This window comes from Pelodiscus sinensis, chromosome 13, assembly GCF_049634645.1.
Source record: "Pelodiscus sinensis isolate JC-2024 chromosome 13, ASM4963464v1, whole genome shotgun sequence".
Lineage (NCBI taxonomy): Eukaryota > Metazoa > Chordata > Testudines > Trionychidae > Pelodiscus > Pelodiscus sinensis.
In genome coordinates, this window is record NC_134723.1 from 27803085 (window position 1) to 27831011 (window position 27927).

The window sequence follows — 27927 nt, forward strand, 5'->3', positions numbered from 1 at the left end:
GAGGCTTTTTCTGTTTTAAGTTGTGATTCTGCAGTTTTCAAACACAACAGGCAAAAAGAGAATGACCCTCTAAGGACATCCAAAAGCTGCCATCAGATGAAACTTCGCAAATCCCAAATTACACAGAGAAGTAAAATCACTGGTTCGCTGTCCGTTAACTAACAGATGCCAATGTTCTTGCACGACAGGTTGAGCAATCCCTGTTGGTTCTCTGTTACTGCTACGATGCAGTAATAACTTTGTTGTCTAAAACCTGAGGATTCTGCGGTCCTCTAGGAATTAAAGGAGTGAACATAAAGTAAATGAAGCACTGCAGGCTAGTTTGCTAGGATTTCCTGTATAACGCATAATAGAAAATAAATTAATGTAATTTGTAAGTAGCCTCCTCCACTACAGTACTCAGGCACTATACAAAAGCATATACAGCCATAGTTAAGAAGAGTGGGGGGTCTTGGTATATGGATTTTGTATGCAGAATGGAGCTGCCAGTAAGGACCGTTGGCTTCAGAATATGAGTAAGCAACCAAAACAAGTCAAAAATATTACTGCAAGGTACTAGCTACTATCACTGCCCTCTGCTGTATGGAATCAAAATTGCTTGACTGTGTGTGATGGGTGCTACACCACTAACAGCTAATGGAGATTCTGGCTTTTGGGTATGAGGAAGATCAGAGTTCTGCCAGTGCCAAGTTCCAAATGGTCATGGAGTATGGCATAGTGGTAACTTTTAAATCACTAATATTGTATCCATTCAACTGCAATATCAGCACAAAATGAGGGCCTGCCATATTTGAATGGAGTTTGAGATGACACCACAGTCTGATGACCAAAATTAGACACTTCTGCTGGAGTGTGAGAGACCATACACAACTGGGACTGGTTGTTTGCTGCTCCATGCAGACAGGAGATATAACAGGAGAGGAATTCTCCCCCTTATCACTGGCAAGCTAACCCATTTGTCCTACCTTCTCTGCTCTAAAAAGCTTTGGACCAATTAGTTTCCATCCCTAGTGTTTCATCTGATGGAAACATACAAGGCCAAAGTCAGCCCTCAGTTACACCTATGCTGCTTCCCTGACTTTGGGGGGGCAAGGGGATTGGCTAAACATTCTGAAGTTGTATCTCCTGCATCTTGATGTAGCTTAGACAGCCTCACCTCAGGTTATATTATGACATGTGCCTCATCGGGTGTACCTCAGACTGGCTATAAGTGATGTAACCTGACACATTAAAAAAACAACCTGCCCACAATCATTCACATGTTGAAAACAAGATCAGTGCTTGCAGCAAATAAAGCAGCAGCTTAGTCCAGTGATCAAGGCAGCAAGGCTGGATGTCAGGACACTTGGGTTCTATTTCGGCCTCTGCTGCTGACCTGCCATGTAAGTGACTTCATGTCTCTGGCCTCAGTTTTCCTATTGGTAACATGGGAATAATGCCCCCTGTGTTAGTCACCTAGGAGCTGGAAATCAAATGTGCAATATAAGAGCCCAATATTTTTTATAAACCTAATCTTCCCAACAGAGTTTTAAAAATTCTTTTAAAAACTCTCCTTTGTAATTCAGTCTGGATAATTTGCTGTCTGTGCAACTCTAAAATTTAACCTGTCAGAGCCTAGCAAAGGTGTAATCTCATCCCCAGGCTTCTATGACTTAAAACTCTAGCGCTTCTCTTTGTGTATGAGATGTCAAAGGAACAGCTCTGTGAGCCTGCAGCCATTCAATACCCCACAGCCCATGCATTATTCTCACTAAAAACTGACTAGTTTAACAGGCCAGACTCCGAACTTTTCTCCACTCTCCTTTTTAAAGAAAGGACAGACACAAAGAGAGCGTGAGACAGAGAATGAATGTTGCATCCTAAAAGCAGAGGATTACTGCATCATGATGTAGTGACCTTGCTCAGAAAACAAGAAAGCGTTACTTCCATGACAGCATGAGTTGAGGAAGATCGGCTCCTTTGCAGAGCAAGGTAAAACAATGACCATTTAAAGTTAAGCTGAAGAAAATGAAAAACACTTGTCCAGTGAACTGGAAAGAGAGAGCAAGCTTCAGCAAAATTGGCCAGTACAGAATCTCTCTCCAGACAAACACACACAAAACACTGAATCAAATGAGTAGGCAGGTTGAGTAGGTAGCTAGATATTGAAAGCAGGTGTCATTCTGTTTTCTGTGTACTGCTCCTTTAAACAGCTTGGAGCCCTGAGGACCTGTGACACAGCTGCCATTTTTTGTTTAATTTCAGGTGCAGAATGTTTCAGAGAGAGTCATGGGGGTTTCTCTCTAATGAGGAATCTATATTCGTTCTTTCCTTGCCATTTTCTTAAATCTAAAGCTCATGTAGAATATTTTTAGTTCTCTAAGGAAAACAAGGGAAATACGGGAATAACTTAGGGCATATCTACACTAGGAAATTATTTCAAAATAACTTATTTTGAAATAATAACTCCTGAAATAACTATTTTGAAATAGCATGTCCACGCCACAGGGAAGCCTCTAAATTAGTCCGAGGCAGGCTCCCTTAATGTGGACACACCACTTTGGACTTAAAGCCTCAGGAAGCAGTGGGGAGTAATTACTTTGCATGACTCGGGGGAGTAATTGTTTCAAAATAGCAGCAATGGAGCGTCCACACTACCGCTATTTCAAAATAACTATTTTGAAATTAGTGTTATTCCTTGTGGAAAGCAGGAATTATTATTTTGAAATAATGGGCTTCGTAGTGTGGACACTCTGCTTGTTATTTCGAAATAAGGGGAGTTATTTCAAAACAACTCCCTAGTGTAGACCAGAGCTTAGATTCTAAACTGGTAACTGATGAGGTTCATCGGTTTACGTGCATAGTTGCACACAGGCACCCTCTTCCCCACATTGCTATATCTGTGTCAGAGGCAGCAGTGCAGGGGAGGAGGGCAGGTGTGAGCCAGTATGCATGGGGAACCGGCTCTTAAGCTGGTTCTCCATGTGTCCTGGCTCCTGCAGAGCTGCCTGCCACCCCCGTCTACTCCCGCACTACTGAGTCTGTATCAGAGCCAGCAGCACGGGGAGAAGGGGGTGAACACAGGTGTGTACCAGCTCCTGCGGAACTGCCTCCCCCCCTCCATGGAGCACCTGCCCCCTCCGTATCAGAGATACCAGCATGAGGGGGCTGGTGGGAGTCATGTGGAGAACTGGCTTTTACCGGCTCCTGCCCCCCGCCCCGCCACACTGCTCCCCCTGCGTGCAACTTTTCAGCGGTCATACATTTACTTGAATAAATGCATTTTAACATCCCTAGAAGGACTGTCTCTCTGTTCTGTGTTTGTACAGTGAGAAGCACAGGGGGCACTCCTCCATGACTAGAATTTCTGGATGCCAGAGAAATAAACTTGAGTTTATTATAATTGCCTTTTTGTTCTAGTTAATTATCTGAGCTAGGAAAAGATAAACAGTATTTATAGTTCAAAGTCATACAATTAATTACAGGCAGTCCCCGACTTACACGGATCCGACTTATGTCGGATCCGCAATTACGAACGGGGCTCGCCCCGGAGGACACGGACTGCGGGACCTCGCGGTCCTGCCGCCCGTGTACTCCGGGGCTTTCTCCGCGTTTCCCTGGTCTGCAGACCAGGAAGACGCGGAGCAAAGCCGGAGGGGCTCGGGGAGCGGGGCAGCCCGAGCCCCTCCGCGGCTTTGCAAAGCCTCGGGGAAGCCGGCAGCGGGACAGCCCAGACGCCCCGCGGCTGTCCCGCTGCTGGCGTCCTCCGAGGCTTTGTTCCCCGTCTCCCTGGTCTGCTGGTCTCCAGCAGACCAGGGAGACTGGGAGCAAAGCTGTGGAGGACCCAGGCGGCGGGACCGCGGTGCGTCTTGGTCCACCGCCCACGTCTTCCTGGTCTGCTGGGGTGGGGGGGGCGCAGCTAGTACGCCCCCCCCCCCCTCCAGCAGACTAGGCTTTTCTCCGGACGCCTGGGGCAGAGCAGCTGGGGCGCTGCCGGTTGGTCCCGCAGCGCTGTTCTGGGCGCTACTGGACCAACCCGGCAGCACCCCAGCTGCTCTGCCCCAGGCGTCCTGATTCAGCCGCTGCTGGTCAGTTTCAGCAGCGGCTGAATCAGGACACCTGGGGCAGAGCAGATGGGATGCTGCTGGATTGGTCCAGAAGCGCCGAGGAGCGGCGCTACTGGAGCAACCCAGCAGCACCCCAGCTGCTCTGCCCAAGGCGTCCCCAAGTCAGCCGCTACTGAAACTGACCAGCGCTGACTACAGGAAGCCCGAGGCAGAGTTGCTCTGCCCCAGGCTTCCTGGAATCAGCTGCTGATCAGTTTCAGCAGCAGCTGACTTGGGGATGCTTGGGGTTCTTAAGTTGATTCTGTATGTAAGTCGGAACTGGCGGTCAGTTTCAGCAGCGGCTGAATCTGGACGCCAGTTCCGACTTACATACAGATTCAACTTAAGAACAAACCTACAGTCCCTATCTTGTACGTAACCCGGGGACTGCCTGTACATACCTCCATCCCAGTGTTCCAGTACATTATGCTTAGGGCACTTCATTTTTTATTTTTATTTTATTTCAGTTTTTTTCAGGAATTGATTGGTATTTATTACTAGAACAATAAGAGCAGGTGAAAAATCGATGGAAAAACTAGTCATATTTTTTCTGGGTAAATGGTGGGTTTATTTTGGTGGATGGAAGGACGGGGGAAAGTATTCATAGATTAGTGCTTTGATGAATGGAATTCGACATGGTTTGCTGCAGAACTAAAAAAGAACCCAAAACACAATGGCACCTCTGAGTTAAAATAAACAATCTCTCTCCAATGCCCAAATAAAACTTTTCATATGAATAAACAATTTACTGTTGTTTACTTAGAACTATTAGCCTTTCAAATGGTTAGACTCTGGGAGGCTGTTGGGGAAAAACAGTGTCTGGGTTCTGAGGGGAGGAGATGCTGGTGTCTGAGCTGGAACATGTCCCATAGCTGGGGTCTGGCAGAGACAGAGTGTGGCTGTCTGGCCTGGAGTATGCCCCACAACTAGGCTCTTTGGGTAGGGAAGTGTAGTGTCTGGGCACTGGTGGTTCCACATAGTCCCCTTCAGTACCACACAACTGGAACTGGGTTTTCACAGGGGTTTCTTTAACTTCTGGGGCAATCTATTTTGTTGTTGTGTTTATTATTGACAGGCACTTTGAAAAAACTTATTGAGACAGGAGTGATTAAAGTGTGTTATTTTGACAAATAAAATATGCAAAATTTTGCAGAATTTTTAATTTTTTAAACACAGAATTTTCCTAGGATGGATACATATATCTCATACAATGTATTGTATTTTCCTAATAAAATAAGTTATTTTTATATATTTGAATGACTCAAAAGTGGGAGGAAAATTTTTTTGGGGGTAAACACATCACTTTTTGTGGTAAAAATCAATTTAAACTGAAAACAAAGTGGCTTAAAGATGCTCCATTCAAAACTCAACATTTACCACCCGGTGCTACTGCTTTACTGGGGTAGAGGGCCTGCCATTAAAAAGACAGTACTTACTAAAAGTTACCACATAGTGGTAAAGATACCAGTTTTCCTAAGTAAAATGATAGGAAGTAACAGGCAATGCTGGTGGACACTTTTAATGGTGGTCACTGCATCTCTTATTGCAGCTACAGGAAAATTTTGCAGGACATAGGGTGGTGAATACTAAGTTTTTAATGATGATTATGCCATAATCCTATCATTCAAGTGGAAATGCTACAGCAGGCACACAAAGTTCTGAGGCTGAACTGATAAAGATATTTTCAAAAAAAAAGTTGATTTCATTTTGTTACAGAGCAGAAAAAAATTGGTTTATTTGTCAGCCCAGGTTTCTTCAGGTAGGAATGGCCTTTGATAACAAGTCTGCACACCACCTAACATAACTGGGCACCCACATCAATTGGGGGTTTTAGTTGTCTCAATTCAGGGCAGCTGCACCTATATTTCCTCTCAATGGTCCACCCACAACACCCATTGTAGACCCTCAACTCTCAGATATCACCCCTCTTGGGCACCCACGTCTCTCTCCCTCCTGATCAGGGATTTTTCCAGGCTGTATGGTTCCCTCCTTACACTGTGATATTCCCAGCAAGGCAGGCTGCCTAAGCAGGCTGGTGTTTGCACATCAGTTTTCACAGTTACAAGTTTCCACACTGATATTTCTAAGCAAGCACATTTATTCTTAAGGTTAAAGCATTACATAGGAAGCCTGTTAAAAGACATAAAATAACCTACCTTCATACTAATACTTTTACCAGAGGTTTCACCCCCAACTCCAACAAGGACTGTGGTAAGAGTCAGTCCTATAATTTCACAAAGGGGATTTTCAGTGTTTACAAGGTCATAACAACCTTAGTTCAACCCAAGATCTTAACTGGGCAGATCAGATTTTTTCTTTTATCTCAAACCTTCAGCAACAAGTAATCAGGGCCTAGCTCAAAGGCTGGGTTTTCGCAAAACTGGAAGTGGAAAGTTATATTCACCTTCCCATAGAACAGGGGTCTAAAACTCCTGGCCTATGGGTCAGTACCAGATGGAGCAATTGAACAATGTGGGTTGGGGGATTGTGGAGGGAACTGTCCATTACTAGCCTCCAAGCCTCACCTCTTTCCACCATTGGCCTACACTCTCTGCCCCATGTCACCCTGTCGCCCAAGCACATTGCTTTGGGGGCCACTGCGGGCCCTGCTGCCACATGGCGGCAGGAGCCGTGGGAGAGGCGAAGCACACTGGACGGGTGCATTCACTCTGCTGTGTTCCTCTTCCCCTGCAGTGGCTGTATGGCACTAGGCTCCCCGGTGATCTCCAAAGCCGCGTGCTAGAGGGCCAGGGTGTCATGGGAGGAGAGGGCAAGGCAAGGATAAGAAGGGGCAAGGCTTGGGAGCCAGTAACAGAGAGCCTCCCCCAACCCTTGCCCATTGGAAGTCCCGGGCCAGATTGCATAATTGCTCTGGCTGAGGCTGACCAGTAGGCCGGTAGTCTGAGACCCCTGCTGTAGAGATTCCCCAGGTAAATACTCACTACTGCCTGTCCCAAAAGTCCATTCTCACCTGGCACATTGTTCAGTCTTGTCCTTTGAAATTCAGAACAGTTCCCAGATGTGTAGAGCTCCCATCTCCTGCCTAGAAAAGTTACATGCACTTCTGCCCCACAATCATACATACCAGTGAAATACACAGTGAAACTTAGTTCAGTGAATATTTTAAAAACAGAAAATCGCCAGATATGTCACAAGACACTACAGGTTGAACCTGCCAGGCCCAACACCCTCAGGACCTCACTGGTCCCAAACCAGGAAATTTGCCAGACCAGGGGAGGTCAATGCTGGTCCCTCTGCCTCTAGCCCCTTCCCTCTCCAAGGGCACAGGACTCTGCTGCCGGTCAACTGATCACTGGAGCTCCACTACTCCAGCCAGGACTCTACTGCCAGCCCCCAGAATCCTGGAGCACAGGGCCTTTGTGTCCTCATCCCACCAGGCTCTGTTCTTTCCTGGTCCCCTAGCCCGCCCATTTTTCCCAGTGAGTGCTACAGTTCCTGGAGCACCCATTGCGTCACCGACAAAGCTGAATCAGGGAAGCTGATTAGGGAGGTTCAACCTGTAGCATCACACCAATCATATTGTTATTCCAGAGCTAAAATTGACCCATTTTGACAAGCCCCTAAAGCAGCCTTCACAAGTTGATCTAACTGAGGCTCCCCAAGAGCTCAGATTGTACCAAACACTGAAAAGTACTTGATTCAGATGCCTACTCCCCATAACAGTTTTATCCCAACATCAGGCATTCCTGTGACAACTTTCCAAGCTGTGAGGAGGACCCAGCTTCTGTATCACTGCATCACTCTTTCAGCAGTTAGGGGAAAGTAATTTCAGTAGGCTTGGAAGGATTAGATTTTATCAGTAAATGGCAGTAAGCGTCAATTTCCACACACACAAAAACCAACATAAAATATTTCCATCAATAATAACTGAAAGGAACAGATAGGCAAAGTAAGAAAAAGCAGCTTGACAACTCATGAAAGTTTAATTTAGGGCTATATACTTTGTATATTTTGACATGTGACTATCACTGTTTGCTTTTTAATGGTTACACAAAGCTTTAACTTTTTTATTCTCTCTAACTCATTAAATAATTATTGCCTGACTTCCCCTATTGTCTTAGCCCTGCCAATAATTTCCTGCAAATGTGAAAATTTAAAATCAATACAAATCTAAAAAAATACTTTAAAATAAACATCAATATTATCAACCAATATTATCAAAAAATTGAATTCTGCCAAGCCTAAATGTTAGGTCTGGTCATCTTATTCCCACACTCCATGAAACTGTGGAGCATCTGATGCTCACTGACACTTTATGGCAGTATTGAGACCCATCACTGGGGTCCGCATGCTACTTAACTCCACCAGAAAGCCAATGGCAGTTCTAATAGATGTTTATGCTTTAGAAGCAGGGCAGATGGGAAAAGTATGGAAAGATTTTTTTCTCCCTCCTTGCCCAGGAGCAAATACCAACAGAACTGTATTTCCCAGTGTAGCTACACTGGTATAAATTGATTGCTTTAATTAGAATCCCCCATTTGGACACACTACTCCATATACTTTATATCAGTATACTTTCTCCACTTTCCATGTGGACTAAGTATATTTGTCTAAAATCACATGTGCCAGAACAGAGTGTCTACCTGGGGACTTATACCAGTGTGACTATAACAATATTATTATAGCTACACTAGAAAATTTCCCTGCAAAGACAGCTCTTAGTCCAGTGAACACTGCCATGCACTATGGCTCAGTGAGCTAAACAGAAGAAACGAAGATCAAACTGCGTTCAGTAGTTGATTTCTGGCACCACCTATTGGCTGAAAAACTCCATCCACATGATGTTGCTCCAGAATCTCATTGGACAAGGAGAGAGACAGGTCAGACATGCCTAGAAGTAAAAACTGGAGAAACATCTTACTAGGATACGCGTTTGCCGCCTTTTATTAGTTCTGCTTGCAAACAATAATATGGTGCTCAGAATTCCTCACTGCCCGTTTAAGTCTGTACCATAGCTATTCCTGTAGACTGCACCGTAAGTGTCCAGGGGGTTTACAGGCTATAGCAAAAGACAAGGTCCCTATCCCAAAGAACACATAACTCTAAGACCAGAATATGGATATAAAGTCGATGGCTGCAGCAGAAGTGAGGGCAATGGGTGGGTGCAATCCCTGTGGGTGAGCCCCTGGTAGCAGTATGCCTGGTGCAGGTACAATACCTCTGGGAGATCAGGAAAGAGTGGTTGCTGCTACACCCCTTGAAAAGAAGGGTCCAACATGTGTTTCCTGCCCTTTGTGCAGGGCCAGCCCGGCTGGCCAGCGTAATAAGGACAAGGCTAGGGCTCCGCTCTCAACCCACATCACTGGTGACACTGGGTTCTCACAACATTTTTGGTTGCCTCAGAGTGTGGCCACCAATTCTGGCTGATGGCCACTCTGGCAATTTTTCCTAAAATACTTAATTAACTTTCGGAAAACTACATAGATGTCCAAATCACTGTCCTTTAGGTATGTCGCAGGGAGGCAGTGGGAAGTCAAGCTCTCCAGTCAGTATATACCCGGACTTCACTACCTGTGTTTGGAGCAGTCATGGAGTGGGAGTCCCTCACCTGCCAGGCTGCTGCCAAGCAGCCCAGAGCCTTTGAGCTGCTTAGTAGCTAGAGCAACTGTAAACAGCAAGTGCGGCCCAGGCAGGGGACGCACTGACCCATTTCTGTCCCTGCCTCCTAATGGCCTGTTAGTAAGAACTCATCCCGGGGAAGGCTCGTCCCGAGCTCACTGGCTGAATGTGGAGTTCCAGCCTCTTCCTGCCCCAGCTGGACAAAAATTGGGGGGGTGCTCAGGGAAGCAGCATGGTGACTGAACGCTGCAGGCTGCCTCCTCCGCTGATAGTCCCACATATCTCCAGAGACACTGGCCAGAGCCCCCAGGCAGACTGCACAGTGCCAATCCCTGCTGGCAATGCCAGTGCAAACACTGAGGCAGCACATCTCGGTGCTCTCAGTAACAGCTGGTCACTGCAGAGGATGCGGGTCCTGCTTAGTCCCCAACAATCTTTTCCCGGGTTTTGTAGACTGTTGTGGCTGGAAAAATATCCACTGGTGGCCGCATGCAGGAGGCTGAATTTGAGAAACACTAGACTAGAGCATTCCTCGTGATCCCTTAGTTCAAGGACTGGAATGCTGACTGGCCTCTCTAGGGATGCAAAAGAGAGAGGGGATTCTCCTCATTCCCCCGCTCTCCACCCCAAGACGTGTCCCATTAGTCCCGTCTGGTTCCAACCCCATCAAGTCCAGTTCCAGCGTGTGAAGGACCAGTAGTGGGATCCTCATAAGGAAGCTTCAGAAAAGGGTTCAGAAGGTGGGGTGGGGACGCCATTGGCACATGGGAAGCAAAAGGCTCATCCAAGCAAAGAGCCTGGCATTAGAAGGTACAAAGCTATGAGTGGGAGAAGGACACAAAGGCTACGTCTAGACTACATCCCTCTGTCGGCAGAGGGATATAAATGAAGCACTTCAAAAGTGCAAATGAAGTGGGGATTTAAATATTCTATGCTTCGTTTGCATAGTCACGTAATGGCACTCTTTCAAAAAAGTGCTATTTCGAAATTGAAACTGCAGTCTAGACGCAGTTCTTTCAAAAACGGGGCACTTTTTCAAAAGATCCTGTAAACCTCATGACATTTAAATCCCTGCTTCATTTGCACTTTTGAAGTGCTTTATTTACATCCCTCTGACGACAGAGGGGTGTAGTCTAGACACACCCAAGGGAGAAGTCTGGAGAGAGAGCAGGTGGAGGCGCATAGGGCGTAAGATACAGAGTAGAAAGTCATAAGGACAGAGACGTAGAGTGGAACAGACTTGATTCTCCCAACCATGACTGTATGAAAACCTCCCCCATAACTTTTTGGACTGAGCATCCCCCCCAAAAAAGGAATGAGCCTCCTTAGTGCATCAGTACAAAAGAAGAATTCTTACTGCCATGTTTTCTTCCTCGAAACCATGCACTTTGCTCAACTCTGAGCTCCCACGGGTCCAGTGAGGAAGAGGACGGGTCACAGTACAATCCGTAGAAATGTAGTTATTATCAGCCACGCTATAAGAACTAACTAGGATGACAACCTGAGCCAGCCTGAGGCCTGTTCATTAAAGGGTCAAATGAGGATCCGAACAGCTCTTTTCTGGAGCAGGCAGACAGCATTTCAATTGTTAAAATATTCATGCGCCAATAGGAGATGTGATCTTAGTGTCCACCCCTGAGACAAATGAGCCTCAGCTCAGAGCACAACAAACAGTGTTTTACAGACCAGAATGGAAGGTATGTTCTGCACTTCCACCTGTACAAAACCTCTTTTTCAACAGCTTTAGAAGTGCTGGTGCAAGGCGATCCCAAAGCCACGTCCAGACTCAGCCAGGAAACAGTGTGTGTGGGAAGGCTGACTGGCAGTATTGTGGCACATTGTGTACAGGAATTTAACAAAGGGACTACCATCCCTGTCACCAGGTACATAGTAGAACTGTAGCTGCAGTTCTAACAGCCCCTCATTACGTCAAGACTGTGGCTGTCAAGAATATGAACTGGCACCTGGCCATTACAGGTCCTGTCAAGAGTCACTCCAGAAAAGCACTGGACATTTTCAGGTCTAGAGGATTTTCTTTTACAATGGAGAGATGGGGAGGAGACAACACAGAAAACATCATGACCTTCACCACCAACCAGTGAGACACAGCCACAGGCCTTCTCAAAAGGCCTCCCAAAATAAACCTGCTTTACTGGAGCATATGTAAGATAGGTTATTGGGTGTGCAAAACAATGGACGAGACAGCAAATCTTCCAGGGGCATTTTTAGTGCCTACGCCTTCTCTACAACACACTAGATACTACTAAGGCAGCAGGAGCAGCATGAACACTGCCACACCTGTGATTCAAGTTATTTTAACTGTGTGACTTGATGGTAACACGTAGATGTAGGGATCCTGTCTTACTCCGTCTGTGAAGGACCAGGTAAATTTATATCACTTTGTAGTAAAATGAGCTTATTGTGAGGTCAATATTTCTAGGGAGAGACACGCTTACCTACTTTATACACCCACATGTTCAAAGTCCATCAAAGCAATACAAACTCTGAGCTAGTCCCAGCTCCTGTTACTTGCCACCACAGTTCCATTGGCATCAATGGCAGAGCTGTCTTGAAGGAGACAAGCAGGATTTAACCCAATTTTTGGAAAAGAATAAATTGTGATTTGATCAAAATCCCCACAGAAAACTGAGGGATATTTTCAGACCTGACACTGTTCAGTGCTCACTCATACCAACTACAACGTCTCAGGGTGCGTCTACACAGAAGTGTTATTTCAGATTAAAATAGCTGTTATTCCGAAATAACAATGCGAGCATCTACACAGCAACTCCGTTATTTTGAAATAAATTCGAAATAGCAGATGGCTTATTCCAAATTCTCTAAACCTCATTCCATGAGGAATAACTCCTCTTCTAAAATAGCTATTTCAAAATAGCTGTAGTGTAGACACTTCACTGTTGCTATTTCGAAATAGTTCCTCCTCAGGGCCATTCAAAGTAATTCCTCCCCAGTGAGTCCTGAGGCTCTAAATTGAGGTAGCGGATCCACATTAGGGGAGCCTGCATCAGACTAATTTCAAGGCTTCCCTGTAGTGTAGATGTGCTATTTCAAAATAAGCTATTACGGAGTATTTTTCAGAATAGCTTATTCCAAAATAAGCGTGCAGTGTAGATGTACCCTCAGGGAGTAACCATGTAGACTGTAACTTTAAAAACAGAGAGCAGTCCTGTGACACTTTAGGGCTAGGGGGGCAATAATTTGTGCCTGGGGACCACTTCAAAAAATTTTGAAGTAGCCCTGGGCCACCCCAGAAGGGGTGGGGCCTAAACAGGAAGGGGCGGGGCTATCCCAGACCAATCATGGTCTGGGAGCAGGGGAGCCCCTTTGCCCCCCCTTCCCACTAAGCACCCATGCCCTGGAAGAGGCTTGGCATGCTTTCTCACCCCCAGGACAATCAGGGCCTGGGAGCAGGGGAGCGTGGGAAGCCTCCTCCACCCTGCGAGGAGCTCATAGCACTTTGAAGTGCTACAGGCTCCTCACAGGGCCAGGAGAAGGAAGCTTCATGCGCCTCCCCCGCCCCCAGGCCCTGACTGGCCTGGGGGGGGAGCTCGCAAAGCCTCCTCCACTCTCCCCCCACCCCTTCCCCGCCCTGCGAGCAGCACGCGGCGCTTCAAAGTGCCATGTGTTCCTGGCAGTGCAGGAGAAGGCTTCGCGGAGGCCCTTTTGCCCACCTCTGCCTTAGGGCATGTCTACACTGAGGAGCTATTTCAGAATAACTCCCTTTATTTCGAAAAAACAAGGTAGCGTCCACACTACCAAGCCCATTATTTCAAAATAACTCTTGCTTGTGAAGAGGAATAAGCGTATTTCAAAATAGTTATTTTGGGCATTATTATTTCAAAATAACTTATTTCAAAATAACCTGGTAGTGTAGATATAGCCTCAGAGATTAACAAATACATATAGGATCATGAGCTTTCGTGGGTAAAACCCATTTCATCAGATGAGTTGGACAGCTACAAAGTCATACTAGTTCCTACTTTGTGTGAACTAAAGATTGCAAAATGAAGTCTTGTGTCTGCCAGACACTGAAGTGGATATGACCCATTAGCAGAATCCCCATCCAGGGGCCTGGTCACTCTCTATGAGCTTTGTCTCTTATCACAGCTAAGATCTTTTTTATTTCTATGTGTCAGTTCTCTGTAGTGCAGCAGAAATGGAGTATTCTTCCTGGGATCACCAAAACCTAAATACTTTTGCAATATGTTTTTAATTTCCATCTTAGGAGTGACCTCCCAGGGAATCAGCTAGCTGGAGAGGAAAGAGAGAGCCCCATTTTCATGCCCCACCATATGCCAGAGATAGGTCTAGCTCACGAAATTAAAATCCAGGATAGGATTTTAAGTTTCCCAGATTTTGGGGTAGCGTGGGTGGGACCCCATACCCAATATTCTTGTTTTAGGTAGGTGCTTCCCTAACAATATTCTACATGTCACAGGACTTTCAAAAATTAAATAAGTTATTATAATAACTGAAGAAATGAAAGATGCAAGAATAGGAAAATGCCATCTGGCTTCAAACCTTTGCCTAGTGTTAGCTGTTCCTACATTTTCTCATATCCTTCATATAGGTTAGCCATTGTTGTTTTTTGAACTCCTCTTCCCCAGTACCCTGTTCCATATGTTTACCCAAGTGACTCATTTTTTCTCTCTCCCCCCTTTCAGTCCTTTGCTCCCAATAAGTACCTTGTTTTCATAAGGTTGGAGAACTGTGGTCAGATAATCTCTGGGTCTCTTTTCCATTTAGTTCATGCTCCTTTAACTTTTTCTTGCAACTTGGCTTTTTGAGACCTACTGCTGTATCATCTCTGTTTTGTTTTATGCTGTACCCTTTTCTCACTATTTGGCTTCTTACTCAAGAGACCGTACCTCCTGTTGCATTAAAGCATTCTTGGTTGTTCTTCATTCACATTCGGCAGAGGCAAAATGTCCAAATACTTGCTTATCTCACAGGTAATTGAATTAGGATCAGAATTAGAGGTTCTCATGGTTTCCCCATGTTCTAAAGACAGCGTTCAACACTGAGAAATGTCTCAATAAAAGTAGAAGATTGTATAGGAAACACTGCAATACCTGTATGACCTCAGACACTGAAGTAACTGTACTGGAAGTTGTAGTTCATTACCGGTTTGATGTCATGTTCAGAACAAACAAGCTCGAAATCTCAAGCTGTGTGACTGTGGGGAAAGTTTAACTTAATTTCTGTGTCTCACCTTACCCCTCTTTGAAAGCTAATCTTATAATACTTTCCTACTTCCCACATTCATTATGAGCCTTATACGCTGCAAGGTGTTGGAGAGCCTCAGGTGGGAAGTGCTAGATAAATGGACAATATTACAGCTGTTAGTAAGTTTTATTATGGCAGAACAGAGTAGTGGGGATGGAGTTGCTATGAAATTCCTAGAAATCTAACTAATGAGTAAATGATTCATGAGGGTTTTTTTTGTAAACTGAGAATACAAAAGCTGATGGTGAATGAGGAAAATCATAGAGAGTTCCCAAAAGAGTCAAGGCAAGCCCAGCAAAAGTTCATGGCGGTTATAAAGGAAGACAGATCTGGCAACATCTCCCTTTTGACCTGACAGTTCCACAAAAACATGATTAAATGAGAGGGGAATCCAAAGCAAAATCTGAAAATCCTCACCCTATGAAGCCTGTTCTGAAGTTCCCAACAGCCCCTTTCGTGGTCCTGGTTCTGGACACCACTGAATTCTGGGAAAGTTCAGATTCAGACTCAAACTTTGTGGTGTGGGTCCATCTCCAACAATAGCACAGAGGTGAGGTGGTTTCACTGCAGGGGCATGGACATTGGAATGGGCTTGTCAACAGTACCCAGCACTCTTCCTGCTGGAGCATGACAAACTGATGGCTACCAAGGCTAATAACTGATCTGGATTCCTCCCATATGTATGTGCAATGACTGTATATAATGGCGTGGGAACCATTTTTAGGGTGGAGGTGCAGAGCTGTGTCTGTCCCCCCAAAAAAACTTTGCACACTCCTCACCACCCCAAACTGGGGCAACCTAATGCTGCCATTTCTCTGGACTTTGCTGTTAATGGCATCTAGTCCAGGAATGCTGGCAGCCTGGAGGCAGATGCAAAGCCCCTGTCCAGCAGCAGGACCCAGTACAGCAGCACAGCCTCCAGGGCCAGTGGTCTGGACCCCACAGACAGCGAGCTGCAGAGCCTGTGGTGCAGGAGCACAAGAAGTGCTGAAGTCAGAGGCCAGACACGAGGCTGGTGGAGCCGGTGGCGGAGCCAATCCCTGGGTGCAGGGAAGCCAGGTGGAAAACCAGGGGTGCTGCTGCACCCCCCACACTCCTATTTCCCTTGCTTATGACTGTATAAGCACCAGGGTGACAAAGATGCAGCCTGTGGTGCCCTTACTGGGCTGTCACTGCCCCTTACTCCAGGCTTGTAAAGTGGCTTGTGGAGAAGGGCCCAGGCCACAAAGGTTGGATTTGGATCCCAGCTTCCCAACATGTTTAGAGGCTGTTTGGATACAGGATTTTGATTCTGTCCAATACAGACAGAGGAGTCAAAGTCCTATTGACTTCAGTGCGGCTGGGATTTCACCCAGGGAGTTTGTTCAGATTTGTCTATTTGAAAGGATGATGGGTGCACAGCTCCCTGGAGACCCAGCACTGCCGGAGTCATGAGAACCAGCCCGACTGCAAGGAGGATGGGGGTGGGTCCTTCCATTGGTGAAAGTGGTGAGGGAGCAGGAGGAAACATATCTGAGCATAGGGCACTGAGCCCATGATTACAAAGGCAGACTGCCCTGGTTAATGCGTCCCACTGGGCTGATCAGAGGTGCTACTGAAGCTTTTTCACATTGCTACGGCTGCAAACAGTAGTCCAGGGTACTCTGAATCCTTCTCATGGCCTGTAGGAGCAAAGGTGCAACTCAGATACATCTCTAGTGTACACGAGTAATGAGCCAGCCAGCCACCCAGGTCTAGAACAAGGAACCACTTGTCCAACTTGTCCAACTCCAACTCCAGAGCAATTCCCTTCCAGGCCTAGATCAGGTTGCCTGCAGAGCCCTTGCCACTCTTAAAGAAGCTGTGTCATCCTTACCTAGGCCTAGGCCACCCAGCCCTACTGCCCATCCTCCAACCTCAGGACAATTTTCCTCTCCAGTCCTGAAGGAGCCTACCCAGGTTCCAGCCCAGACCTACAGCAAGACACCCTCTCAAGCCCACAGCAACCGCACCTTCTTCCCACCCAAGCAGTTACCTCACCCACTAGTCCAGGCCTCAAGTCCCTCTTTTCCTCCTATGCCTACAGTAAAAGAGAAATCTACCAACTCATCCTTTCCAGACCTAGAGCAATCCATCCATCCATCCATGCCTGCCCAAAGCAACCTTCCTGCCCTATCCTGGAGCAACCTGTCAAAGCACTCAGCTGACTCAGAGCCTCCTTTAGTTTTTTAACCACTATGACTATTAGCAAATAAATTCTCCCTAATGACCAAATTACTGCAGTCACGGCCTCTATCCATTCATCATCCGTGACATATGTAGGAACAAAGGACCTGGGACTCATGGTGGGAAATGTTAAGAAAAAAAGTGGAGTTTTGACAAGACCCGTGACAGGGAATGCTACCCCCATGGCTCCTACGCAGGAAGCATGAAGGGTAGGCCAGCCCTCGGCCTGTCAATCCTCTTCTCCCCTGGAACTTATCCAGCCCCCAGCTGCTGCCTCGGTTGAGTGAGATTTTTCACCCTTCTGTCCCCTATCATGCTCGCTCATCCTGCCACTACAGACTTGGCCCTCTGCTTTTCCCTTTCCAGCACCGCCTCTGCCTGTCCACCCTACCCTGCCTTCTCCAGTTCCTCTTCAGAGCCTCCTGCTCACTCCTTCCTTCCTCCCAGCTGCCCACCTGGCCCACTTGTTCCCTCACCTCCACTGCATACCATGCTCCTCTGTCCCATCCTCCTCACTGTGCCCATCCCCCTCCGCTCATCACAGTGCTACACTATCCCACACATCCCCTTTCCCTCCAGGTTCCTCTCCCAGCAGTCATACAGAGACCTGATGTAGATCGCTTACTCACACAAGGGTTATGACACTGGGGAGCGTTTTGTTTCATCTTCCCTTCAAGCCCCAGCATTTTCTTTTCTTCCTCCCTCAGGCCAGCAGCTGCCTTGCCCATGCTGCTTACCCAACCCACCCCCACCCATGTGACCGCGAGTCCTGTTGATCACGCTGGGAAGAGTCAGAGCAGCACCAAGTCACCCAGCAGAGTTTGAGCTCTGTCTAGCCACTTCCCACAGCTACCACACCAGCTTTCACATCATAAAAAACAAACCCCAAATGCTCCTTACACATGGCTAAAAAAAAACTGGTGGTTTTGGTGGGGGAGGGGAGCAGAAGAGAAGGAATGAAAAGTACAAACTTGTTTGCCAATCTCTGCTAACAAGCTGCTCACTCCTAGTGAGTTGAGCATCAAAGTTCTATATTAGCCTGAATGGGGACTATTTAGACGCCCCGGCTCCCAACACTCCGCACCTTTGATGGGTCCAAATACAAAGCCTGAGCCAGATCTGCACTTCACAGCTCAGGCCCAAGTCCACTCAACACTTCCAGAAACAGCACTCAAGGAAGCAATAGCTGTTCCCTTTTCTCTCCCTCTATTGCTTTACATGGAGCAATATTGAAAAGAGTCTGGCCCTACAAAACGTGTTTCAATTCTAGCACCAGAAAAAAAAACGGATTCTAAAAGAAGTTGAATGGTCTCCAGAGCACCACTGTTGAAATCCTCTCCCCCTCTGAGACTGGAGCAGCAGGCCACTGGGCTGTAACACTTTGTCAGTTGGCTAGTGTACAATACTGGGACAAAGGGACAACCCAACACAGGGCCAGCTTCATTCCGGTGTCACAAACCACCACCATGTGTGTGCATGAGAGAGACCAAAATTGCTGCATTTAATCGATTTGGAGGGAAACTTAGCAAGAAAGTGTTTTAAAAGGGATGAATTAGGTGCCTTTTGCCAGCAAATTACAGAAGAATAAATAACAAAGGTTTTCTTACTCTTCCGCAGAAGCACAGCCTAGAAAACTGCATTGTTGGGATTTGATTTCAAACACAGCAAGACAGCTTTTACGGCTGGTGTCTGTGTTGACACAACTTCAGTGCCAATGCAGGCTTTGCCATTTTCATTTAACCAGGAAGTATTCTACCAGAACATATCAATCTCCATTTTAAAAAAAATCCAGATGCTATAAAATAATACAGGTGTCAACTATAGGGAAAAAATACACAAAGCCTAGAATACACCACCGGAGCCTCTCCCCACCACCAAATACTCCAGACAGCATCAATTGTGTTGGATGGTTTCCCTTCCTTACATACAGTTTTGGCAACAATAAAGGGAATATAAGCAGAACACATAGCTGTTTGTAATGCTCATTGCAGGAAGCTTTAAGAAAGCAACCATAGGCCATTCCTCTCCCAGCTGAACAGCACAAGATAAGGCACCAATTGCACTGACAGCCTGAAAGCAAACATAAAGGCATTACCTGCACTTTGTCCTGTCATGATGCACTCAATCTTCCACCCTCCAGGTCTGGTATTGTCAGCAAAAGCAACCTCCCCTCCAAGCTTAGTCCATCTGCAAGCTTCCCATTCTCTGTGGAGAGCAGCTTCTTGACCTCCAATCCTAACATTAGTAGCTTGGATGCTCCACTGCCTCCTTGCTGTTCCCTAGCTCATGTCGTCACCAGATTTTGGCTGCACTCATTGGTGGAGAGAGAGCAGATAATAATACTACTAATAGCACTGAGAGGGCTGGAACAGACAAATCTTTTGTTTCAAAGCAGGAAACACACGGAAACTGCACAGAGAGAGGGAGTATAGAAACTTGAATAAAATAACACAGGAGGGGTGTAAGAGTCTCCACACTGGCAGCAGGTTAAAAAAAATCAAGTGCCCATACCAGAAACACACACACACACACACACACACGGATCCCAAAGCCATACATAACTATTCCCTAAACCCAACAAAGAAGGGATTATCAAGACATTCCATTTTTACACTCTTTTTTTTCATTTGAATTTTTGATTTAGGTTAGGGCATTGAAATGTACAGCTATTGACAATGAAGACCTCTGTTTATCCATGGAGCACACATTGAGCACAGGCAGAGAAGTTTCCTCAACTTTGTCCTGTCAGTATACCTCAATCCGGAACAGCTGGGATAAAAGGGTTGTTCAGTCTTCTGGGCTCTTTCAGTTCTTGGCCTTCGTCATTCATATTAAAGATATGTCTGATTTATGCTGTCGGTTTTGGTTGGCATCATCGAGTGGTTTCTCTTTGTCCAATGACAAGATGAACATTTAACAAAACTTGCTTGGGTTCTCACAAGAAGCCACTTGCAACACATCATTCCCTTGTGCTTTTGCTGCAGCAGTTCTTTTTCTACACAAACGCCCAGCCAGTCCTGAATAAAGAGGGCACATTTGTGCAATGAGCCATAGACTAGTCTGAAGAGATTCTTATTTCCCACAGTGTCATTTCTGATTATTTTTCTTGTTCTTTCTCTCTGTTTAAGATTTTAAAGCACTGAACTTTGGCTTGAAGAATTAAATCTTCTGAGACATCATCTGATCCATTTTACCACTTCACCAAAGTTGGATTCCTCCTGACAAGATCGGTTCAAAAAGCAGCGACCCATCCCATTTTAGTTACAATACTGATGATAATCATCTTACATTTAGATTGAGACTTTAAAAAAAACAGACCTTGTGATCACTTTGGCAGCCATTAAAATGTGTCCACCTCTAGGATGAAGCACAATGCCTTAGGGAGATGGGCACTCAGTTCAAAAGCCGCCGTATGCCGTACGCAACACTTTGGGACAGGAAATGAAGATTGCCTTTTCTGAGCTGACACTTCAGGAGAAATTTAGGCATTACCCGAGTCAACATGTGAGCTAGATAACAAGCACTTCCCAGCCTACACAGCACCATGTGATGTGGTCATGCCAGAGTTGTACAACTCATTCAGAAGACAGCTTCTCCAGCAGCAACACCATGCCAGGCCATCAAATCAATGCTGACTAAGAAGCATCAGTTATTATCACTACTTCCTGCAGCACACAGAGATTTCTCAAAAGTCTTCCAGCCACTAGTACTAATCTAACCTCATGCTAATTAGCTTGTGAGATCTGGCATGATCACAGCACCTGGGATATGGCAAGGTGGCATGGCTGTTCCCCGTCCTACAGAGAGATGTTTAGTTAACCCAGAATAGTTGGTACCAACATTTGCTAGACCCTGCCCAGCAATCTCATAGCAGTCTAAGAGGGGCTCTGTCCTCACTCAATAAGTAGCAGGAGTGGGTGTACTGGTAATTTACATATCAGGCACACGCTGTATCCCATCACAGTTTCGGTGGATCGCCACCCACCTTCAGCACCATTCCTGGCCCATCTTCAGGAACAGCCCCTCCTAGTAGAGAAGAGAAGGAGCCCCTCAGGGAACAGAGAGGAAGGAAACTCTAGTGAAGGGCCATGGAGAGAGATTGAAGGGAAGCATGGAATAAGTAAGAGGAAGAAGCCACAAAAAAGGCTCTGGGGGAATCCCGCTAAGAACACAATGCCTGTGGATGTCTTCTCATTCTGAGAGTCACATGCACTGAGATACACATAAGAGGTCCTGTGCTGTGTCCCTGTAAGCTGAGTGCTTGGGTGGCTACCCAGCAGAGATACAAATGCCAACCAGCTGACTAGCAGAGTGCCCATAACTGGCAGCATATGTTTCTATTGGTGGTGCACATCCACACATGCATTGGTGCACATAACAAAATTTATTCTGCACATGGGTGGAAAAATGAGAGGGAACATTGTTCCTGTGTGCTTCCAAGTATTATGAGGAAGGAAACATTGTTCTTTGCACTCCCAGAGGCTAACTGCTTGCCCCCACCAGAGACTGGTTTCATGGCCTGGAATTTCAAAGGCCGCAGGGCACTGAAATTCTGCACTTCAGGTTGGACTTGCTTGACTGGTGAGGCACTTTGGACAGACATGGGCTTTGATACTGCTGCAGAATCCTGCTTAGCCTGGTACCCCAAACCTTTACTGGGCCATAACAGGATTTCTTTCTCCTATCTACAGGGCACAGCAGAGGATATCTCCCTGCTAGATGCTAATTTTCTCTGGCAGTCTCATTGTTTGCCAAAGACAGTTAAAATGTTACATAAAATATAAGTGTCTTGAATTGTCATTTATCTGAAGGGCTGATCAGTGTTTGCTTTTACACAGCACCTTCCTTTCCTAAGCACATTAGGGACCCTATTCAGCCCTGTGTCAGCTGACAAGGGGCATGCTGAGCCCTCCCTCCAAGTTTGGGAATGCCAGAGGCCAAATTAGCTCTGGCCCATGTTAGAGTAGCTTCAGGAGCTGCCCTAACTTGACCTGCAGCCTCTATGGGCCATAGCAGTAGCTGAGAATAACCAGGGCACAACTTGGTCATGTCTCCTCCCTCCTCTGGCCTCCCCCTTTCACGTCTCCTGTGAAAGCGTACAGCTGGCTGCACCAACTCCATGTTTGCAGAGGATGCTTCCTACACTGGGATGCTTCTTAGGGGAGCTTCATAACTGCTTCCTAGTGATTTTGCAGATGTAGCCAGCATACTGTGGCCCTGCAGCAGGGATGAGTTCCTCCTGACAGCTACAGAGCCCTACTTAAAGCACAGGGCTGACAGACAGAAAACTGGTGTATAACCAGTAGGGGAAAGGGAAATAGCAGCAGAGTGGGCCCCTATTGCCCTGAAACAAGCCAAGGACATTACAAATTACTGCAGAGGAGCTGAAACCTGCCTTTTTAGATCTGATCAGATAGACCATCTCACAGCGACAGTAAATAATAATACGTGGCACCCATACAGCGGTAAACTCCTGCATACTCAGTCTACCCTGAAAGGATTTAGCGCTCACTAAAACCATTTATTGGCACTCACCACTGAGTACCTGTCAGCCCTGAGGTCTCAATAAAAGAGACCAAGTCAAGAGCTCCCACGTGTTTGCAGGAGACCAGGTAGGATGGCTGACCATGCAGGCAAGGAGGCAAATCTTTCTTGGGCAGAGAGCAACTTTTTGTAAAGTTTATAAGTTTGTGCTTCAGCTGATTTCTATCAGGAGTGAATTTTAGAGCAGTGTTTCTGAACTGATTAGGTACCAGGGACCAACTTGTTGCCTTCCTAAACTGTGTCAGGGAGATCTCGGGTGGGTCAATGGACCAGTTACTCAGAAACACTGTTCTAGAGAAGCAGCTATTCAGGAAAACTCTGCAACCAAATGTCAGAAGCATCAGCACTGGGAATCCTCAGGTCCATCCTCCTGAAATGAATTCACCCCAATCACGTCTGTGGCTCCAGGTGCAAGAGTCCAAAACCCATGCTCAGAGACACTGAGCAATCCCTCACTGGTATCCATTTGGCAGTATGTGCAAATGTATTCTCTGTTAGTTACGGAACTGGTTCCACCGCATTTACCATACCTTGCCTGCAAAACAAGCAATATAATGCATGGTTCTCAGTATTAGCACAGGATCCAGCCTACTGACAGGATTGCAATGGATCACTTTTCTCCACTAGTTCTGACCAAGCCTGAATTAATTAACTGAAAAGCTGTTTGTTTGTTGGCTCTGGCGACACATTAACACCCCTATCCCCACCAACCAGCCTGAAGCTTTGAGATCAGCAGGGAAAGGGTTTGAAATGGGAACAAAAACCAGGACTATGTAGCACTTTAAAGACTAACAAGATGGTTTATTAGGTGATGAGCTTTCGTGGGCCAGACCCACTTCCTCAGATCAAATAGTGGAAGAAAATAGTCACAACCACTTTTTCTTCCACTATTTGATCTGAGAAAGTGGGTCTGGCCCACAAAAGCTCATCACCTAATAAGCCATCTTGTTAGTCTTTAAAGTGCTACATAGTCCTGGTTTTTGTTTCAGATACACCAGACTAACACGGCTACATTTCTATAACAAATGGGAACAACTGAGCCTAGTTTGGCTCCTTACGTGCCCAGCTGAGGGTTGGGGAAAAGCGACAAGGAGGAAGACGGCAAACCAAGAATTTTTTATTATTTTTTTTTGGCCTGCTTGGACTATGATGTCATGGTTTCCCAGCTCGCCGGCGATTGGCTGAGGGGTTGAGCAGCTGCTGCGAGCTCAGGGCTGGTTCTTTGCCTGAGGTTCAGACCTTTCCGAGCCGCTTGGAATCACGGCTGGTTGTCGTGACAACCTGGGTAGTGCCAGCGCCTGCTAAGCGAGTCATGAGGTTGTCACCCAGAGGCGCCCCTCCGTCCGTAGTGGAGTCCGAGCGGAGCGGGCGGGCAGGACAGGTAGGGCGGCCGCGCACGGCCAGCCTGCCTCGCAAAGGTGCTTCCCTAGCTAGGAAACACCCAACAAGCCATGGAAACCAGGGCGCTTGTGTCACAGCAGCGAGGGTGTCAGAACAGCCCAGTCATGGGACCTGTGGAAATCCAGGCAGAGGGGAAAGCAAGAGGAATTCCCACATTCTGAGCTGAAATGACTCCCGCCAGCGTTGAGCCAATAGCCAGGTGGTTAAACCCTGCCCAGTGGACAGTGACCAGAGCATGGTCCAGTGGACAGTGACCAGAGCATGGTCCAGAGTAGAGGGCCCAGGACTGGGGGGGTCAGGAGACCTGAAAGCGACTTCTAACTCTGCCACTGACTTCCCGTGTGACCTTGGGTAAGTCACTCAATCTCTCCCTAGCCTCAGCTTACCCCATCGGGAGAAAGGATATGATGATACTTACCCATTCCTGTGAAGAAGTTTGAGGTCCAGGGATTATCAATCCTAACTACTAGTTATTGAGGGCAGTGGCTGAGAGCAGTGGAAAAAAACTAAACAAACTAAGCCAAACTAAACGGTCGTGCTCTACTGAGTAGCCCATCAGGTCAAAGATGTGGGTGCCCAGTTAGAACAGAGCATTTTTCTAAGCCTGCAGACATTTATACATAGACTCCAAGGGAAGCTTCCTGCCTCGCACTAACTGTTTCCTGACACTAAACATTCAATATTTTCTTTCTTTGTCCCCTTTACCAAATATAACCCAGTCTTTTGCCTCACCCTGCTTATGGGCTTGACCCTGCATTGACTGAACTCAATAAGAGCTTTCCCATTGAATGCAATGGGAGCAGGGTCCAGATCTATATTACAACATGCTTTGTCCAAAGTCCCAGACTTCTGTCCAACGTCCCAGACCTGTAAGTGTCACCCCACACCGCTGTCTGGGGAAATTCCATCGCTGAGTTTTGTAAACTAGCACTCCCCCTAAAACAAACTTCAACCAAAGAATGAATTTTACAAATGTTCTTTGCTGCCTTAGTTGCTGCTGTTGCACACTCATTTCAAGTGTGTTTTTAAAAAATTCAAATGTTATAAGTTTGCCAAAAAGGAAATGGCTGTGGAAATTCTCTCTTTTAATTGACAGATTATTTTTGCTACCTTTCTTACATAGTTTTAAAAGTACCTATACCAAATCGACTCTTTCATTGGTAGAAGAATATTCATAAAGTGTTTGTATTTAAGATCAGCTGTAGCATATGTGATTATATTTTAGTTTATGTTTTTACCTCCCATCATAATTTGGTCATACTCAAAACTGAGTGCTTCAACTGAGGATTTAATTGAGATGTAATAAGAAAATTAACATGTCAGTTAAACACCAATTGACTATTGAGATTGTGTTTAATAGATATTTATTTTAATATTTAGTTGTTACGTCTCATTAAGCAGTTGTTGAATCCCAGCAACAGTTGTTATAATCAACTGGCATTTAGCCCACATCCAATAACTAACAGAGCTAAATGGGGTGTTCACATACTGGGGTGATGGTTTGCAGTATAAAACCCTACGGGGTAAGATCTTAGATGCAGGAAGAGAAATATCAGAATAATAATGGGCCACATAATGGACCATAGATCCTCAAATCCTGCCTCTGCTAAAAGAAACAGCATTAAGGGCTATCCACAAGAAGATCACTGTCTCAGAAAAGGATTAAATGAAACATTAAGGATTAAATATTACTTTACTTTGTATTCTACCTTGCTTGTTCTAAAATTTGTATAAGACTTATTGAACCCTCACAACAGCCTTGTGCAGTAGGGAACTAGTATTATTCCAGTTTTGCAGATGGGGAAACTGAGGCAGAGAAGTGCCATGACTAGCTCGATGCTGTCCATCAATTCAGGGTAGGGATAGGAGCATAACCGTACTCCCCAACTCTTTGTCCTGTGCACTGTTCATCAGATAACTTTGCCTCTCACCATTTTGCACTGAGGTTTTACAAATCCATTCATAAGGGTTCTTTTGTAAATTGCAGTGGAAACAGGGTTTTGGTCTTGATTGCATATTGCACTGCAGGCTGGCACCCTAAGCCTCACAGCATTGGGCTAGTGCATGAGACCCACATAGTCAAAAGTGAGCAGTGTGCTTTTATTGTGTAAACAAAATGTTTAGTTTTCTTGTTTTTTAAAAAAAGTCAAAGCTGAGGAGTTACTCAGGGTATGTCTACACTACCCTCCTAGTTCGAACTAGGAGGGTAATGTAGGCATACCGCACTTGCAAATGAAGCCCGGGATTTGAATTTCCCGGGCTTCATTTGCATAAGCGGGGAGCCGCCATTTTTAAAACCCCGCTGGTTCGAACCCCGTGCAGCGCGGCTACACGGGGCACGAACTAGGTAGTTCGGACTAGGCTTCCTAGTTTGAACTACCGTTGCTCCTCATTTCACGAGGAGTAACGGTAGTTCGAACTAGGAAGCCTAGTCCGAACTACCTAGTTCGTGCCCCGTGTAGCCGCGCTGCACAGGGTTCGAACCAGCGGGGTTTTAAAAATGGCGGCTCCCCGCTTATGCAAATGAAGCCCAGGAAATTCAAATCCCGGGCTTCATTTGCAAGTGCGGTATGCCTACATTACCCCGCTAGTTCGAACTAGCGGGGTAGTGTAGACATACCCTCAGAGATCCAAAAGGCTGGGTGCCATAGGTGGTGGTGTGGGCTAGCTGCCTCAGTACAGTGTTTCTCAACCAGTGGTACGAGTACCCTTGGGGGTACTTGAGAGAAGTCTGAGGGATACGTCAACACAACTGAAATGTGGAGAAAACTGAATTTTTGTGTTAAGATTTACTGTGTTTTATTATTTTTGTACTTTTTACACCCAAAAATGTCATCACCTGCCCGTCTACGATTAAGTTGTTTAAACAAATGTGTTGCAATGGTAGAAAAAAAATGTGTGTGTCTGAAACCTATAGGTACTGGGGATACTTACAATTTTTAAAGGGGTACTTTATAAAAAAAAAGATTGAGAAACACTGCCTCAGTACATACCCAAGGGGTCTAGGCAGGTATGTACTTGAGTGGCTAGCCCAAGTCACTGACAGTGCTCCCCAAGCTAAACTGCTATTTTAATGTTCTAGTTTGAGCGGAATTAGCAAGGGTTTATCTCTGCAAGCTCAAATGTAGACATACCCCTTAGTGATAGGGCACTGGACTTGAGGATGAAACCCTGACTGCATTGATGTCAATGGCAAAATTCACAATGACTTTAACGGGACTAGGACTTCCCCCAGAATTAGTATTAGTCTCTCCCCAGGCACTGATATAATATGTGGACCTAGGCATGTGACTTAGCCTCTCTGGCCCTTAGTTTCCTGAATTAGGTATCCCAACATAGCGTTGCAGTGTAGACGTGGCCTTACGGTAATGATCCTATTTACTCCTTTTTGTAAAGCACTTTGAGATCTGCGTATGAAGGGTGCTAGATAAGGGCTACATATTTTAATGATTAGAAGAGGAAGTAGGGAAGTGTTTGGGAACTCATCATCTAGCAAAAATGTCTCAGACAGAGTGCCCAATCCTTTGTTGGCATAAAATTACCATAGTTCATTGACTTCGGCACTATGTTCCCATTTCCCCAATTATAGAGAGGTTACAGCTAACATCAAAATTATCAAAGTTCTATGCAAATACTGGTGCAATTTTTTTAAAGTATTTTCTGTTTTGTAAACAGTTGTTAGAATGTCTAAAATAGGGACCAATTTGAAGTTTCAACTAAACAGGTTTCAAAAAGCATCAAAACATTTCACAAACAATTTACTTTCCAACACCTGACAATAGGAGCACTTGCTCATGTGCCTCACAGGAACACTACCCTTGGATGGGCTCAAGAGCCGAAGTTCTGACCAGGATTCAGACTTAAA

The 27927-nt window shown here is 45.9% G+C and overlaps 1 protein-coding gene and 2 long non-coding RNA genes across 9 annotated transcripts in view; 2 read left to right on the top strand and 1 right to left on the bottom strand.

The window, feature by feature from the left end:
- PAK3 (p21 (RAC1) activated kinase 3) overlaps window positions 1-27927 on the bottom strand; it is a 200792-nt gene that overhangs the window by 85429 nt on the left and 87436 nt on the right. The window contains exon 1 of one of the 7 annotated variants that reach the window (XM_075940917.1): window positions 19213-20791. The exons of 5 other annotated variants lie outside the window; for them this stretch is intronic. The gene's annotated coding sequence lies outside the window, so the exon portion shown is untranslated. Of the gene's footprint in view, window positions 1-19212; window positions 20792-27927 lie in introns of those variants that run through there. One more of the 7 variants, XM_014580106.3, reaches the window with a different exon arrangement.
- LOC142831236 (uncharacterized) lies at window positions 1262-3379 on the top strand. The gene is made up of 3 exons (XR_012906907.1): window positions 1262-1382; window positions 1812-1971; window positions 3309-3379. It is a non-coding gene; the product is annotated as an uncharacterized LOC142831236 (long non-coding RNA).
- The window catches only part of LOC142831238 (uncharacterized), a 28404-nt gene continuing 24361 nt past the window's right edge, over window positions 23885-27927 (top strand). The window contains exon 1 of the long non-coding RNA XR_012906910.1: window positions 23885-24413. This is a non-coding gene — a long non-coding RNA (uncharacterized LOC142831238). The remainder of the gene's footprint in view (window positions 24414-27927) is intronic.